We start from the raw sequence: 16166 nt of genomic DNA, 5'->3' as shown, positions 1-16166 counted from the left end.
AGCACCATCCACTCCTGATCTCCCTCCGACCCCTGCCCCCACCTTGTCTTCAACAAAGCAAGCCCCATCATCGCCCCCCATCTCTGCATGAATATCAACAGCTCCTTCGAGACCGCCACCTACCCAGAGAGCTGGAAGCACACCAAAGTCAACGCCCTGCTAAAGAAACCCAAAGCTGACCCCGAAGACCTCAAGAATTTCCGACCCATCTCCTTCCTCCCCTTCCCGGCGAAGGTTATCGAGAAGATCGTCAACGGCCAATTGACTCACTTCCTGGAGGACAACAACACACTGGACACCTCCCAATCCGGATTCCGTAAGAATCACAGCACCGAGACTGCTCTCATCGCCGCAACCGACGACATCAAGACCATGCTCGACAAAGGCGAAACCACAGCCCTCATCCTCCTGGACCTCTTGGTTGCTTTTGACACCGTCTGCCACCACACGCCTCTACGACACCAGGATCTGCCACAAGGCCCTGGACTGGATCACATCCTTCCTCTCCGGCAGAACTCAGAGAGTCCGCCTCCCTCAATTTCTGAGGGAAGCCACCAAGACCATCTGCGGCGTTCCCCAAGGGTCTTCCCTCAGCCCAACTCTTTTTAACATCTACATGGCACCGCTCGCCAACATCGTCCGATCCCACAACCTCAACATCATCTCCTACGCCGACGACACCAAGCTGATCCTCTCACTCACCAAGGACCCCGCCACTGCCAAAACCAACCTCCACGACGGACTACATGCCATTGCCCACTGGATGGAGAAGAGCCACCTCAAACTGAACTCAGACAAGACAGAGATCCTCATCCTCGGCTCCAACTGCTCCGCATGGGACGACTCCTGGTGGCCAGCCACTCTAGGAACCGTACCTACACCCACCACCCATGCACGCAATCTAGGCTTCATCCTAGACTCATCGCTCACCATTACCCATCAAGTCAACACTGTTTCATCTTCCTGCTTCAATCCCCTCCGTATGCTTTGCAAGATCTTCAGATGGACCCCCATCGAAACAAGAAGGACTGTCACCCACGCCCTCGTCAGCAGCAGACTGGACTACGGCAACGCGCTCTATGCAGGAACCACAGCCAAGCTCCAGAAGAAACTTCAACGTATAAAGAACGCCTCATCCTCAACATCCCACGCCGCGACCACATCTCAGCCCACCTCAGAGACCTGCACTGGCTTCCCGTCACCAGGAGGATCACCTTCTAACTCCTCATCCACGCCCACAAAGCTCTTCACAACATGGGCCCTGTCTACCTCAACGAGCGACTCACCTTCCACGCTCCCACCCGCCAGCTCCGCTCTGCCAAACTTGCCCTTGCCACCGTCCCTCGCATCCATCGATCTACAGCCGGCGGCAGATCCTTTTCCCACCTCGCCGCCAAATGTGTTGGTTTCCACAGTTCTCATCATCTAATTAGTTGGAGGACCAGAGTTGTATTTGACAGGACACAGTTCAGGGGAGCACTGCTATGGCTCTAGCTTGTCCCTGCCTTAAAAGTGTTAAAGAAGCACTAACACAGCTGTATTGTTATAGCACCCAAAATGCATCCCAAAGAATGACATATTATTAAGGGCCCGTATCTTTCATCTGTATCAGAACATCCATAGGACCATAGGCAGACTTCGGATTCACTCGTTCGCCATCAAAATATCGGAACATTAATTTAGCGTCAGCATCCAACTATGACCCAAAACACCCAATTCGCTGGAGTTACACAGGTGGTTCAAATGGTCATGGAATCATGGTGACTGGCCTCAACCACTGGGGCGTTTTCCAAGACCTATAGTGATTATGAAAACACAGACTTGGCCTTCTTGGGCTTGGAAAAGTGGATAGGGGCTCCTACATAATCAGGAGTGGTGGAAGCAGATCAAGAAAGATACGAGCTCACCTCTCTCTCGGTCCTTGAATGCTTTCTGCAGGTATTTGACTCTGAATGATACAGAGATCCTTGGTTGGTTCTTGTCGGCTGGGCTACAGCGTCTTTGTGGTTTTTGTTTTCAGATAACCTGCATGCAGGTTTCAGTCACCTTGTCTCTGCCTTTTGGCCTCCTGTTCTGGACTCATCTAGTAAGTAAAACACCGGGGCCCTGTAACTTATGTTGTCTTGGGATGGAGAGACTGGGGCAATTAGCATTGTCTTTCTTTTGGAGCCATTGCAGAAAAGCCAGGACCAACTAAATTCCATATTACCTGTAAATTTTGAACTCCCGCCAACATACAGTTGAGTACACCTTCAAGGGATTTTTTTCAAGGGGACATGGAAGTCACCAACTGCTCAATATCTAGATCTCAGGCAGAATACATCCAAACACCCCTGGCAAGATCTCTCTGCTGGGAGGTGACCCATAGAACAAGACAAGGTAAAAGAGTGTTCAGGTGCTGTTCCTTGGCAGAGGCTTTGCTATGGCAGGAAATAGTTGTTTATTCTCTAGACAAACCCGACATCCAGAGCCAAGGCAACAGCCTCAGGTAGGTCGTTGTGGAAACAGTAGATGGTCAAAATCCAGGAGGGTCACGGTTGTGAGCAACATTCATTGTTTTCGCTAAAAGACACATTCAGACTACAATGATCTTCCAGCCACATAAGACCGGTATAGCATGATACATCAACACAGCACAAACCTCATTGTGCACGTAGACTGGAGGAAAGGAGGACCTCTGGTAAAGATGGTAGACAGACTTAACCAGGGATGTACGGCTGGGTCATGGTAGCCCATCCATCTTTGAAAACAGCTCCCCAGTCTGCAGTCCAGTGGGAAAATGCCAGATGGCAGAATGGCCAATCCTGTCCTGCAGGCATCTAATGTGATCATCATTATTTATGTTTGGAAAGTATGATGTGCCCTTTGTTTTCTGCTGTAGAACGAATACATTCAATGTCATGTTCCAAGGGGCAACTTTCGTTATTCTTTAGCATGTGGATGCCCTGTATGCTTGTGTCCCACAATCTCCGTGATGGGCCCCTTAATGCTTTTAATTGTTGTGTGTGTGTTTGTGTGTGCGCGCGTGTATGCATATGTGTGTGTGTATGCATGAGAGTGTGTGTGTGTGTGTGTGTGTGTGTGCGCGGGTGTGAGTGTGTGTGCACGTATGTGTGTGTGTGCATGCCCGTATGTTTTTTTTCTTCCGCTAGGTCCTTCAGAGCTCTCCATCTATGGTGTTGAAGGCTTTACCTCCTGATCCAGCCCTTCTCACTTTGGAAATGGTTCTGTAGGTTTTTATAGCCAGACTGAAGTTCTCTTCAGGGCTTGTAAAAGGTTACTTTGGCTTTCATGTGGTCAAGGCCTGTCTCAAAAAGGGCCTTGTGAGTTACGGTCAATAACTTGAACTTTACTCTGACTTTGATGTAAAACCTTTTTTAGAGGCCATAGTTGAAAAGCTGATCATTGCTCTCCAATTTGACCTACACTACCTTGCTCACATACCAGGGTTGAGAGCCAAAAGAGTGTTTGCAGATCACCCAACAATAAAGACGGAGTGACCAATAGGGAAACTAGATTTCCCGTCCCAGCATTTGGCCAAGGCAGAGCCAGTCACTGTTATTGTGGTTCTTCGGGGTTTTTATTGGGTGATATGTTGTCTTTTCCAAGCCACTTCTCCTTCCTAGGTGCCAGTGGTGGATGCTTTATCTCACTATGGTTCTTCCTGGACAAGGAGAGAGCCACCTGAACAGGAAGAAAGATGCCTGGCACAAAAGGTAGCTGCTAGCACCATACTCAAAACCATTGAATGTCAACAAGCAGTGGAGCCGCCTCACATCAGAGGGAAACCAACTTGTTACTCTGGGTTAAGTGCTTTTGTGTAGTGCCTTGCATTGTCACTATGGTGCTGAAGGGCTTCTGGAATCTAGGCACGTTTTATGGTTCTGGGGGTTGACCAGAATCAAAGAAGTCTTTTTATCCTGTGTTAGGTTGCTTTGCTTATTGGTTAGAGATGTGTCATATTGGACTGGTGTGAACTGAGTGCATCATAACTGAAAGAATGATGAGTCACTCAAAACAAGATCCTATGTCTGCATTTTTCATATACCCCTAAGAAAATAGATGCTTTCTATCTTAAGTTAGGTGCAAAGCAGTGGGAGACATGTTTAACCTAAGTGGGCCAAATCTCTTGCTTCCTCGCCCCTCACTCTTCCTGCATGTTCTCAAACCATAAACTCACGCGCCCACGCATACCAAGGGAGGTGGAGACTGATTTTCTACTCATGTTGACTTTTTCATCCATGATCTAACCCGGAAGACATCAGAGAAATAAAGCGTATATCTTATTTTCCATGGTGTCACAATAAAAACACCCTTCGACGAGCATCAGTCGAGAACCCCATCGAATTACTTCTCCCTTCCTCCAAGCTTCCAGCAGAGATGATAACTCGTGCTACTTTAATCCCTGGCCCTGGCTCAATAGCTTCTCTCTGCTGCTCATCAGAGCTCAGAAGTGCTGACTCCATAAAAAACGAATCCTGCTATGCCAAGCGCGAGGACAGCCTGTAGGTTGATTAATTGTGTTCTGTGCCTGAAATGGTCTGTGCCAGCTTTGCAATCACTGGCCAGTTCACAGAGGTGGGTTAGCACCTCGGAAACTGATAATAAAGTCAGTGAGTCTGTGTTTTTGTGTCACAGACTGTTAGACCTGACATCTTTCGCATGGTTTCCATCAGCTTTTTGTCTTCCATCCTCCTGTGTTTGCTGACTTAGTTTTTGCTGGCTTTAGGACTTGATCACCTTACCACTACTGATTAGATTTGTACACCTAATTGGCACGCTTAATGTACTTGTAACTCCCTAGTAAAGTGGTACTAGAGGTAACAATGGCCTGTAAATTAAATGCTGCTAGTGGGCCTGCAGCACTGATTGTGCCACCCACTTAAGCAGCCCTTTAAGCATGTCTCGGGCTTGCCACTGCAGCCTGTGTGTGCAGTTTAAACTGCCATTTTGACCTGGCAAAATAAACCTTTTGCCAGAGTAAAACCTTCCTTTTGAATACATATTTCACCCCTAGAGTAGGCCTTAAACAGCCCATAGGGGAGTGTGCAGTATATATAAAAAGTTGGACATGTACTTCTAACACTTACATGTCCTGGTAGTGAAAAACTTTTCAATTCATTTTTCACGACTGCAAGGCCTACATCTCCTACAGGATAACATTAGATTACCTTATTACATTTAATAAATGCTAACTTTTAATGGGGAACAAGTAGAAGTTTTGAGTTTGGTGTCTATAAAATTGTAACTTAAAGCCCTCTTTAATGGTCGTTACATTTCTGAAAATGCCACTTTTAGAAAGTTGGCGTTTTCCTGTCCTTGCCATTTGGTGCCTGCAGCCTGTATCTTAGCTTCACGACTTTGTGTAGATGGCAGTTGTTCTTTTTGTGTTGCTCCCAGATAGTGAGACAAAGGGACAATAAGTGTTGGCAGGATAGACCATCTGGCTTGATAAGGAGAAGGATCTGTCACCTACCACACTTCCACATCACAGAGCCTCTGCCTGAGAACTCTCACAGTAACCAGCTACAGGATCCTACCCCTCTTCATGGAAGGATGCTACAGTGATCCCCTGAAAAAGAAACCTGAAGGAGCAAGACATGACCTGGGTAATTTACGGCCTATTTCTTTACTTCCCTCTCAGGTGAAAATTTTTGAAAAACATAATATGGAATTAGCCAATTTTCTAACTGCCTCAAGAGGATTTGACCCCTCACAACATGGTTTCAGGCAGGCTCACAGCACAGAATCAGCGCTTATCACCACCTCGGATACAATTCGTAGGATGGTGGATGAGGGACCAGGAGCTATTTTAGTTCTCTTGGACCTATCTGCAGCATTCGATACAATCTCACCACAGATCCTACTATCTCGCCTCTTTCAAGCCGGAATTAGAGACAATGCCTTGAAAATTCTTAATTCTTTTTTAAGAGATAGATCGATTACGGTAAGCTGTGGAGACTTCAAGTCACAGTCCTACTCTCTTTCATGTGGAGTCCCTCAGGGCTCCCCACTTAGTCCCACATTATTTAATTTGTACATTGTACCTTTAGCTAGACTTATCCATACATTTGGCTTCATCCCCACTTCTTACGCCGATAACACTCAACTGATCATTCCGGTTTCTAAGAACTGGGAAGAAGTGGCTGACCGCTTTATAAATTGTATGCATGAAGTCAATAGGTGGATGGGCTCTAATTGGCTTAAATTAAATGGAGATAAAACTGAAATTTTGTGCTTTGGCCCCGGTAATGATTTATGGAACTCGCGCTGGTGGCCATTAGAATGTAGAACCCCTCCTGTGCCTATCGCAGCCACTCGAAATTTAGGTGTTATCTTCGATAATTGTCTCACTTTCAAGCCACAGGTTAACCAGGTGGTTAAAAACTGCTTTTGGATCTTGAGAATGTTGAAAAAAATCCTCCCTTTTCTAACAAGAGAATGGAGGGTCACAGTTATTCTGGCACTGGTAATATCCAGATTAGATTATTTCAATGCCTTGCTGCTTAATCTGGATAAGGTTTCACTTAGGAAGCTTCAGCTCATCCAGAACACAGCCACCAGATTTATCTTAAACCTTCCTTGCTCAGCATCTGCCAGTCACAGCTTGAAACAATTGCATGGCTACCAGTGGCAAAGCGCATTAGGTTTAAAACCCTTTGTTTAACTCATAAGGCAGTGCATGGTAGGGGATCTGAATATCTGCCCTCAAGGCTACATTGGCATAGCCACATTCGTCAATTGAGATCTACAGGAGCCTTCTGGATTCAGGTCCCGCGCACTCATAGTGTCAGATGGGGAGACAAGGCTTTTACAATAGCTGTTGCCAAATGCTGGAATCTTCTTCCTCAGACTTTAAGGCAGGAGCAAGATTTTTTGGCCTTTAGAAAGTTAGTCAAAACCTGGCTGTTCCTGCGTTAATCCAGGTTTATATGTTTGTAGTGTTCGGGCACACACTCCTCTCCGCTGAGCGCTTCAATGCTTTTTGCCAGAATGCGCTTTATAAATATCACAATACGTACATACATACAAAGGATTCAACACTAATCTTTTGTGGCCCCAGACAAGCTGGGAGCAGGACGGGGAGGCAGGAACTTCCAAGCACCTCTGGGGTGGAAGCCTCTGGAAACTTCTCCTACTTCAAAGTGGGCACTAGGTATAAATAATGAACCCTCAGACCCAACTCTTCAGTACACCTCTGGATCTGTGGACGACTGAGAAGGACTTTTGTGCTGCTCTGCTAGAAGAACTGCTACTCTGTTGCCCTGCTGCCCTACTGCTCGAGTAAATAGCACTGGACCTGCACCTTGAACCCAGTACCACTAGAGTGACTCCTGAGATAATTGGCTGGCCTCCTGATCAGAACCTCATGGACAGGAAAAGCTCCAACCGCCTTGAGTCCAGCACCCGGATTCTGTCTGCTGTGAGTCATACCCCCATCCCCCAAGTGGTTCCATGCCAGTCCTGGGCACTTGAAAGTAGGCCTGAAGGTGCTGTGCCAACACAGAGGTGGCTCTCTGGGTGGAACCGACACAACGCAACGCATCTCCTCGCAGCTCCACTTCAAGAACTGCCGCAGCACAACACAACCACAAACACTTAATCATGCATCACAGTCCACAGCCTCCTCAGAACTGCACTGTGCGATACATCATCCTTGACACAAGCCTTCGCATTGCAAGCCCCTTGTCAGTGGCATCCTCAACAACAATTGAGGTCTCTCCTTAGCAGCCCGCAGCTTCCTCAGAACTGTCACTGCGTGATGCATCTTTTATGTAGCATCTTGCAATGGATGAAGAGGGCTGGCCCACAGCTCCTGTATGTAAGTGCATATGAGTAAATTTTATTGTAAATATTTTAAAAAACATGTTAGTAAGACTGCTTATGGTATCTCTAGGCCAAATCTAAAAACGGTGGAGAAATTACTAGGCAGACACAAATAAAAATACATTTATAAATCAGGACATTTACATACGGATATATCTGTAATCGTACACATTACCATCATTTTACAACTAAGGGCCTGATTTTGGGATTGGCAGAGGGGTTACTCCATCACAAACGCGACTGATACCCCGTCCGCTGTATTACAAGTTGCATAGGCAATAATGGAATTGTATGATGGCGGACGGGATATCCGTCACATTTGTGACAGAGTAACCCTGACCGTCAAACCCTCACTTAGGCCCTGTATGTCCTATGGAGTCTGTCACACCAGTCAGTCAAAATGATGAGTTGTGCACCGATATCATTCGAAAAAAAAAGTTTATTTTGCAGGAACCAGATTTAGTGGTGCTAATGCTGTGGTGTCAATCTACATAGAACCTTGCTACATGGGACCCCCTGCCACATGGGACCCCATTATAAATCCATTGTTTGGTGTGGCAGAGACAAACTCAAGAAGAATACTGAAATCAATTAATATTGTACACTCCAATAAATACAGAATAATAAGCAGTCAAAAAGAAACTGAAACTCTACAGTGATAAAGTTCTGAATGTTCCTTTTCATTTTCTCTTTATAAAGTACAATTAATGTTATGTCCAGTGCAGCTGAGATGTCCTTCCTCCAAGCTGGGGTAAGAATTTTTCAAGGCTGTAAAAACATGTAATACACAAAAGAGTTATTCCTTACATATGTCTTGCAAAGAAAGATACATCAACACCAAATCAGATGTAAAATTATTTTTATGGGTATTCCATAGGAACAGTTACGGAATAGTATTTAGGGGGTACCTTAGACCCTGGTGGCTGGTCTGTCCATTCACCAGGATGGCGGAAGCTTCTGGCGGAGGATTATCTGTACTCTTTAGAGATGCCCACTAACCTGGCAGAGATAGCTTTCCAATGAAGGGAGAAGCCCACTAGCTTAACAATGGCCAGTAGCCCCCACAGTGGGGGGGGGAGGGCTCCAGGGGCCATCCTCAGCACAGCACCTGGCCTGAGTGAGTCTGGAGTGTGGCGCCCCTCCATGTTCTTTGGGGGGGGCCTTCCAGTAACATTACAGCGCTGGAGTAGCCGTGGCTCCCTTCGCAGCACTGCAGGTTGGCCACGATGCCGCCATGTTAAAAGCATCTGCGCAGCCAACTTTTTTGTTTAGAGAAAACAGGCTTGAAAAGTGGGATTTCGCTTTCAGTACGCCTAAAATAATTGGCCTCAACAGGCATGTAGGTTTCTCCCGCTGTCTCCAAGTCATTCCACATTTTTCCTGCAGGTATATGGACTTAATAGAGTGGATCGTCACTACAATCCGGTGATTCTAGGGGGGATGTACCATGGGTCAGGGTTACTGTTGATGGAACCAGCTGAAGCTCTGCTGACGGTAACTCTGTGGTTCCCTCACCATTAAGGCCTGCTCTTTTATGGTGAGTGCCCCACTCTGACAATTCCTATATGAAGCTCCTACTCTCTATTGAGGAGTGAAAATGTTTTACAGCCTTCAAACGTCCTGTGCCATACAAGATGAACTGGATTTGAAGATGATTGTATTGGATGCTGAAGAAAGTTAAAATTAGCCTCCATGACGCTATGGTTGTCACCTTTCACTTTGTTTAGCCTTGTACAAGCACACTGTTACATAGAACCTCCGCACTCGGGTAGAGATCTGCCCTGAATGCGGAGATTCCACTCTGGGTACGGAGTGGAATCTCTGCACTCGGGCCCACATTCCACCTGAGTGCGGACATTCCGCCCCAAGTGCAGACGTAAAGATACTACTCATAACTTGCCTTTGTGAATACCGAAAAGTAGTACAGATAGACTTTTGGTCAAAACTTAAACCAAAAGTCTAAGTTTACCTTTGTGAATCGGGCCCACAGTTTTCAGCAGTGCCAACTAAGACAGACAAGGTCTTCAGCAATGTCAGCCAAGGTAGGCAACACCTCCCGCAATACCAAGAAAACTAGGCAACGCCTTCTGCAGTGCCAACCATGTTAGTCAATGCCTCCAGCAATGCCAGCTAAGACAGAGAACATCTTCCACATTGCCAACCAAAACAGGATACACCTTCAGCAATACCAACCAAGACAGACAATGCCCTCCACAATGCCAATCAAGACAGGCAGTGCCTTCTGTTGCACCAGCCAAGATAGGCAATGACTTCCTTGATGCCAATCAAGACAGGCAATGACTTCTCATTGCCAGCTAAGCACGCAATGTCTTCCACAAGGCCAATGAAGACAGGCAGTATCTTCCTCAATGCCAACCAAGACAGGCAATGCCTTTCACAATGCCAACCAAGTCAGGCAATATCTTCCTCAATGTTAACCAAGACAGGCAATGCCTTTCATAATGCCAGTTAAGAAAGGCAATGTCTTCCACAATGCCAAGCCGGATTGACATTGCTGCGCAGACTGAGACGTTCTTTAAACGGGAAACTCTAGTGTGCTGGGGACTCTACTATGGCTTTCCCACAATCAGTGTACTGGGGGCTCCTCTTCAGCAACTACAGTGCCAGTCTCTCTCTCCAGTTCTTGATTTCTGAGTGCTTTGAATCTAGACAAAGACTCAACTGGACCTCCAGTGGGGCCACAGGCACCCCTTCTTGGGTACTCCTTTCATCCAAACTCAATCATCTTTGACCACATCTGTGGCCCAAGGAGAGCCCCGGAATTAGATTTTTTCCCAAGAATCAGTACCTTGAAATGCTGGAGGCAAGGGAACAGAATTGTCTCACTCATTCCAGTAACCAGATGCTGCTCTCATGCTATTGGGCATACTCAGTGCTTAATTTGTCAACAAAAAAAGTTCCAGGGCTCTCACCAGGAGGCCACCGCAGCTTGCACCACACATGCCCCTGCCAAGTTGCCAATGATAGTAACACAACTACTAACATCACACTCCTACAAGTGACACAATGCAGACTGTTCCAGCCCACAACCCCCAACCCCCACAGCTATAAGAATGGCTATGGCGGCAGGTAAAAGTCATTTTTAATGTATATTGAATTAATAATTAACAGTTGTTGTGGTCATCTCTAAATTAGCCACCTTGTGGCAGATTGTCACAAGCTCTGGTGTTGACAATTAAGTGACAGTGCCGTGCACAGGAACCCACTGGCTCAAATTAAGCACTGGGCATACAGCAGGGTCAGAGATGATGGGAAATGGCTGCATTTTGCTTCTATATTTGTAAGTATGTGGGTACTTATACAGCACAAACCTAGCTGAAGACAGTGGCTTTACATGGCCAATCCAAGATCATTTACAAAGAGGTGGAGAAGGGGCTGCTGGGGTGAGAGTACGAAGAGCAGGGGCAACTGGTGTTCATGGGCAAGAGGGGTGTTGCCCTGCCGCCCTCCTTGTGTAGAGGCAAGATCAGGGAATTAAACACAGAGCAGCTGAAAATAAATCACTGCTTGGAGACAGTGTGCTGAATCTCCTGGGTGAACTCTAGTGAACTTTGCAAATGTCCTGCTGGGCAAGGGCCTGCAGGGCAAGGATTTCTTTGACCTGAGGGCACAAGCTATAGAAGTGACATCATCGAAGAGGGAGGGCTGAATTACAATGCAATCGATTGGTTGCTTTTGGGGTGCAAAAACAGTGGCCCTGGGAGGAGTTAGCAAAGCTCCACTCAATGCAGTGGCTAGGGATGGGGCTGGCCGATGAGGACAAGGAGGGAGTGGCTGTCAACAATTTGTTGATTGCACAGTGAAGCAGGCGGTGCAGGGGGCTGCTCTCCTGGCAGTAACGTGTTTAGTACTGCATTTGGTTTCACATTGAAAAAAAAACACATTATAGAGCTGAGCATGACAGAGTGCTCCTTATCTCCACTGTAAAGGCCCAAGAGAGCTAAGTAACCAGCTGCCCCTTGCACTAGTGCACCAAGAGGTAATAGTACAGTTACGTTTGTGCCTGCATCAGGTACATTGTCACCCTCGCCCCACTCCTTTAGCAGCTACAGTGGGGTGGGGTTCTTAATGGGCCTCTTCTGTCTGCAGCTCGGCAGACAAAGGCTCATAATTAACTTGGGAGGGTGAGTAAGTGGAAGGAAGGATGGATGAGATGGTGGATGGATAGATGCATAGATAAATGAATGAAAGGGGGATGTAAGAATGGAAGAGTGAAAGACAGGGAGAGTGTATGAGTGGAAGGGAGGGTGGAAGGAGGATGGATGGAAGGATGGATGGATGGTAGAGTGAGTGAAAGGATGGATGGATGGATGATGAGTGGAAGGATAAATAGATGGATGAGTGGATGGATGGAGAGAGTAAAAGTATGGATGGATGAGTGAAAGGAAGGATGAGTGAATGGATGTATGTAAAGATGGATGAGTAAAACAATGAATGGATGAGTGAAAGGCAGGGTAGATGAATGCCTTGATGAATGGATGAGTGAAAGGATGAATTGATGGATGGATAAATAGATAGCTAGATGGATGAGCGAGTGAAAGGATGGATGGCTGAGTGAAAGGGTAAATGGAGGGATATATGAATGGATGGGACGAAGGGTGGATGGATGGGTGTAAGGGTGGATGGCTGAGTGAAAGGATGGATAAATGGAGTGAAAGGATGGATGGATGAGTGAAAGGATGGATGGATGATTGAATAGATGGATAAGCGTATGAAAGAAAGGGGTTGGATAAGTGAAAGGATGGATGATTGAGTGGATGGATTTGCTTGATGGATAGGCATCCCTGGACCAGTGGTGGCTCTCCTTTATGAGCTCAACAGCTACACTACACCCTCTTTGATTTATGAATCTCTTTTTATTGTATCAAGAGCGAAAAGCTATTCACTCTTCATATAATCAAATAATAAAACTAAAACGAAGTCCGCTTCAGGTCGAGCAACAAACTGAGGCAGCTAGTGACATTGCATGAATGCTGACACAGGTGCATGGAGATGCCTGCGTCAGCCATCAGAGATACTGTTGAGAGCTGGTGAAATCCCAGCACTGTGAGCGTGTGTGTGACTGTGTGTGAGTTAAAGTGAGAAAGACTCACTGAAGGAATGAGTCACAGTGAGTGGGAATGGGTGACAGTAAGGACCAGTATGTGTGAGAATTAATATGAGCGAGTCAGGGAGAATGACAGTGAGTGTAACTGAGTGTTGTAGTGTGTGAGACTGAGTCACAGTAAGACTAATTCAGAATGAGTGAGGATGAGTGGGACTGAGTGAGACAGAGTCTGCCAGACTAGAATGAGTGAGACTGCGTGAATTAGTGAGAGCAAGCGAGACTGAGTAAGTCAAAGTGAGGGAGTAAACTTAGTGAAAGAAGGTGTTGGAGAACCCTTCAAAGCTCTTTGGGATTCAAACCAACGATTATGCCGCACCACTTTTAAGGGTCAGCAGCCCCCACAGACAAAAAGGGAAGCTTGTATGTCACAGTGTAGTGGTCCTGCCACACGTAGCAGGTGGGCAACAAGACAATCATTTCTAAAATGAGCTCCAAAAATCTCCAGTCTGATCTAGATGAAAATAGGCGGAAGAGGAAACACTTGACTTTTCACTCCCGAGGTAAACTCGCCCTCCCTCACACAGCTTTAAAAGTCACCTGTTTTCAGTCCCGAGGTAAACTCGCCCTCACTCACACAGCTTTAAAAGTCACCTGTAAGACACACAGGCGTTTGCTTCCCACAGGAAGCCCAGAGTCATCAGCTACTTGCTTGGAAGTCAGGGATGCTGAGACGCGCTTCTTTTCACTTCACGCTTCAAGTGAGGAAGGATGCTTACGCGTTTTTGCGTAGCGCTACAAACTTTAAAAAATGCCGCCTCTTGGCGCTAGGAAGGATATTGCACAGGTGGAGATAGAGAGAAGCCTAAGTTTGAGATTGACAAGTCCCAGTAATGCTGCTAAGAGACCTTCTGTTGTTCAGAAATGAAGCTTTAGGTAGCCAGATCTCAAAGGGGTGACGTTTCTCAGCAATAAACGCAGAGAAGCGTGGAACACTGTTTATGCAAATGAATCCACATTTAAAGATAGAATTGGAGTGATACTAAGATCAATGGATGCCTAACGCTGTTACCACTTGACGGTAAATAAATATGAATTCTCTTAAGAAGGGCCACTATAGAGGTAAATTCTTTTAATGCACATATTTAGTAGTGGATTTTTCAGGAAGAAAACCTCGTGACTCTGTCCAAGGTGCTGATCTATGGCTCTGTAATGGGCCTGAACTCAAAAGCCGGCAAAGTTGATCGGGATGGCTTTCATCTGATGCGTTTGGTGACCACTCTAACATGTGAGCGCGAGAAGGTGGGGGGCCGCGAGCACTGCTACGGGCGACCCACACTCGGATCCTCCAAGATCCCCCCAAGGCCAGAGGGGTACTACTCATTCCATCCTTCAGGCGAGGAGGAGGCACGGGTCCAAAAAATCAGGAGCAGAGGTAAAAATACACTGTCAGGATCCAGGGAGCCAGCAGGCAGGGCCACAGGCATCCCTCAAAGCAGTGGGACATTTGGGATAAGTGATGTGGCTGATCTCGTAAAGAGAGGTCGAGCCTATGCTGGGCTCCAACAAGACCTGAGGGCGAACAGGCACCAAGACAGACGCGTTAAGGTTCTGAAAAGACTGGCTCCATAGTGCTTAATTTGTAAAACGTTTTGTCAGGATCCCACACGCTGCTGAATACTGGGCTGCTAAATACCAACACTGCCTAGTTTTGATTCCATTGCAATTTCTTTTTTCCACCTTCCTACACTTCCTGTTTCATTATCTCACTCTTATATGTTCTCTCCATCCTTGTTCTCTCTTTGGCACTGTTTTCCAAGCTTTTTCTTTTTCCTTTTTTTCTCCCTTTTCTGGCTTTCTCTTTTCTGCTCTGGGTCAAAGAATAATTATAAAAAACAAGCTCGGTTCACAACATGAGTGCTGGTACCAGTGCTTAATTTGTGCTTGTTGTTTCCGGTACGGAGCACCGGCACTTATTTCTGAGGGCCGGCGCTTAGTCTTCTGCCTCAAGCATTTACTGCGAGCAAAAGACACGAGCGAAAGATGCAGGAAGAGAAAAACGAAAAAGCGTCAGAAAGGGGAAAAGCAGGAAGCTGCAAGAGTGAGCTGATGGGGCGGGGAGTGGCTGTAAATGCATTAAAGAGGCCCGAGATGGCTTTAGGATTACGCTGCCTCAGTATTATGTGATCGCACTTTTAAATTGCAGCAACCGCGTGTTTACGAGGAGAGCTTTGAGCACCGGCACCTTTTTATTTTCAAATAAAGCACTGGCTGATACCCATCACCGGCAACCACTGTCACAAATTAAGCACTGTTGTACTGCTCCATCAGAGATCTAGCGCTGGTGTGGTCAAGCCCAAAACTCGACAGGACACCCTCAGGGAAGGTAGTACCCCCCCCCCCCCCCCCCTTGGCATCCTCGTCTGTTCAAGCACTGCCTCCAACTTAGTACGGTTCACGGGCCCAGATATATCGTCACCCACCCAGAGACTCAAATAAAAGAGGTTCACCTTCTAATGGAAAGGGAAAGTGCCTCAAGCACATGGTGGGGTACAGGACCGGATAGGCCATTTATTCCACGCGGCATTTCCCCAGGGGCTGGTGCCCTGGGAGGACGATTTTGTTGCCTCTCTCCCTTTCCCCTGCTCACTGAGGTTGACTGAAGCAGGCACAGGGAGGCTCCGAGAGAGAGAAAAAGGGAAAGATGAGGAAGAAAGCATATAGATATAGAAAGATATAGAAAAAAGAGAGAGTGGAGAGAAGGAGAGACACTTGATGGATAAAAAGAGAGAGATTGCACAGGGAGACGAAGGGAGCAGAGCTGGTTCTAGCATATTTGCCAGGGTTGCTTTTGGTTCCCAGTCCATCCCTGGTAGGTTAAGTGGGACAGGAAATTCCACCTTCCAACACAGCTTGGATGATTTGTGTCCCAGGGTTGCAGTTACAGAGTGGGGGACCAATGCCTGCTGAGGAGATTGCCATTGAGCACCCATATGTGGGGGATGGAGCAGTTCTAAAAGTTACCTCTAAATCTTGCACAAACGCAAGCCCCCAACCCACTCAGCATGTTCTAGACAATCGCCAAACACTTTGGCACATATTTATGGGCTTTTGAAGCAGGGCAGAGCAGCCAGTCACCGTGCTGCACTGCCCTGCGTCAAAAAGAAAGGGCAGGAACGTGCCACATCTATGGTGCATTCCTGTACTTTCCCCTGTGCTGATGCCATTTCGGCAGCATAGCGCCAATGCAGACGCCTTGGACCATGGTGCAAAG

The sequence above is a fragment of the Pleurodeles waltl genome, chromosome 9 (assembly GCF_031143425.1).
Source record: "Pleurodeles waltl isolate 20211129_DDA chromosome 9, aPleWal1.hap1.20221129, whole genome shotgun sequence".
Lineage (NCBI taxonomy): Eukaryota > Metazoa > Chordata > Amphibia > Caudata > Salamandridae > Pleurodeles > Pleurodeles waltl.
The sequence above is the reverse complement of the archived record's forward strand: the minus strand, read 5'-3'. Positions refer to the sequence as shown.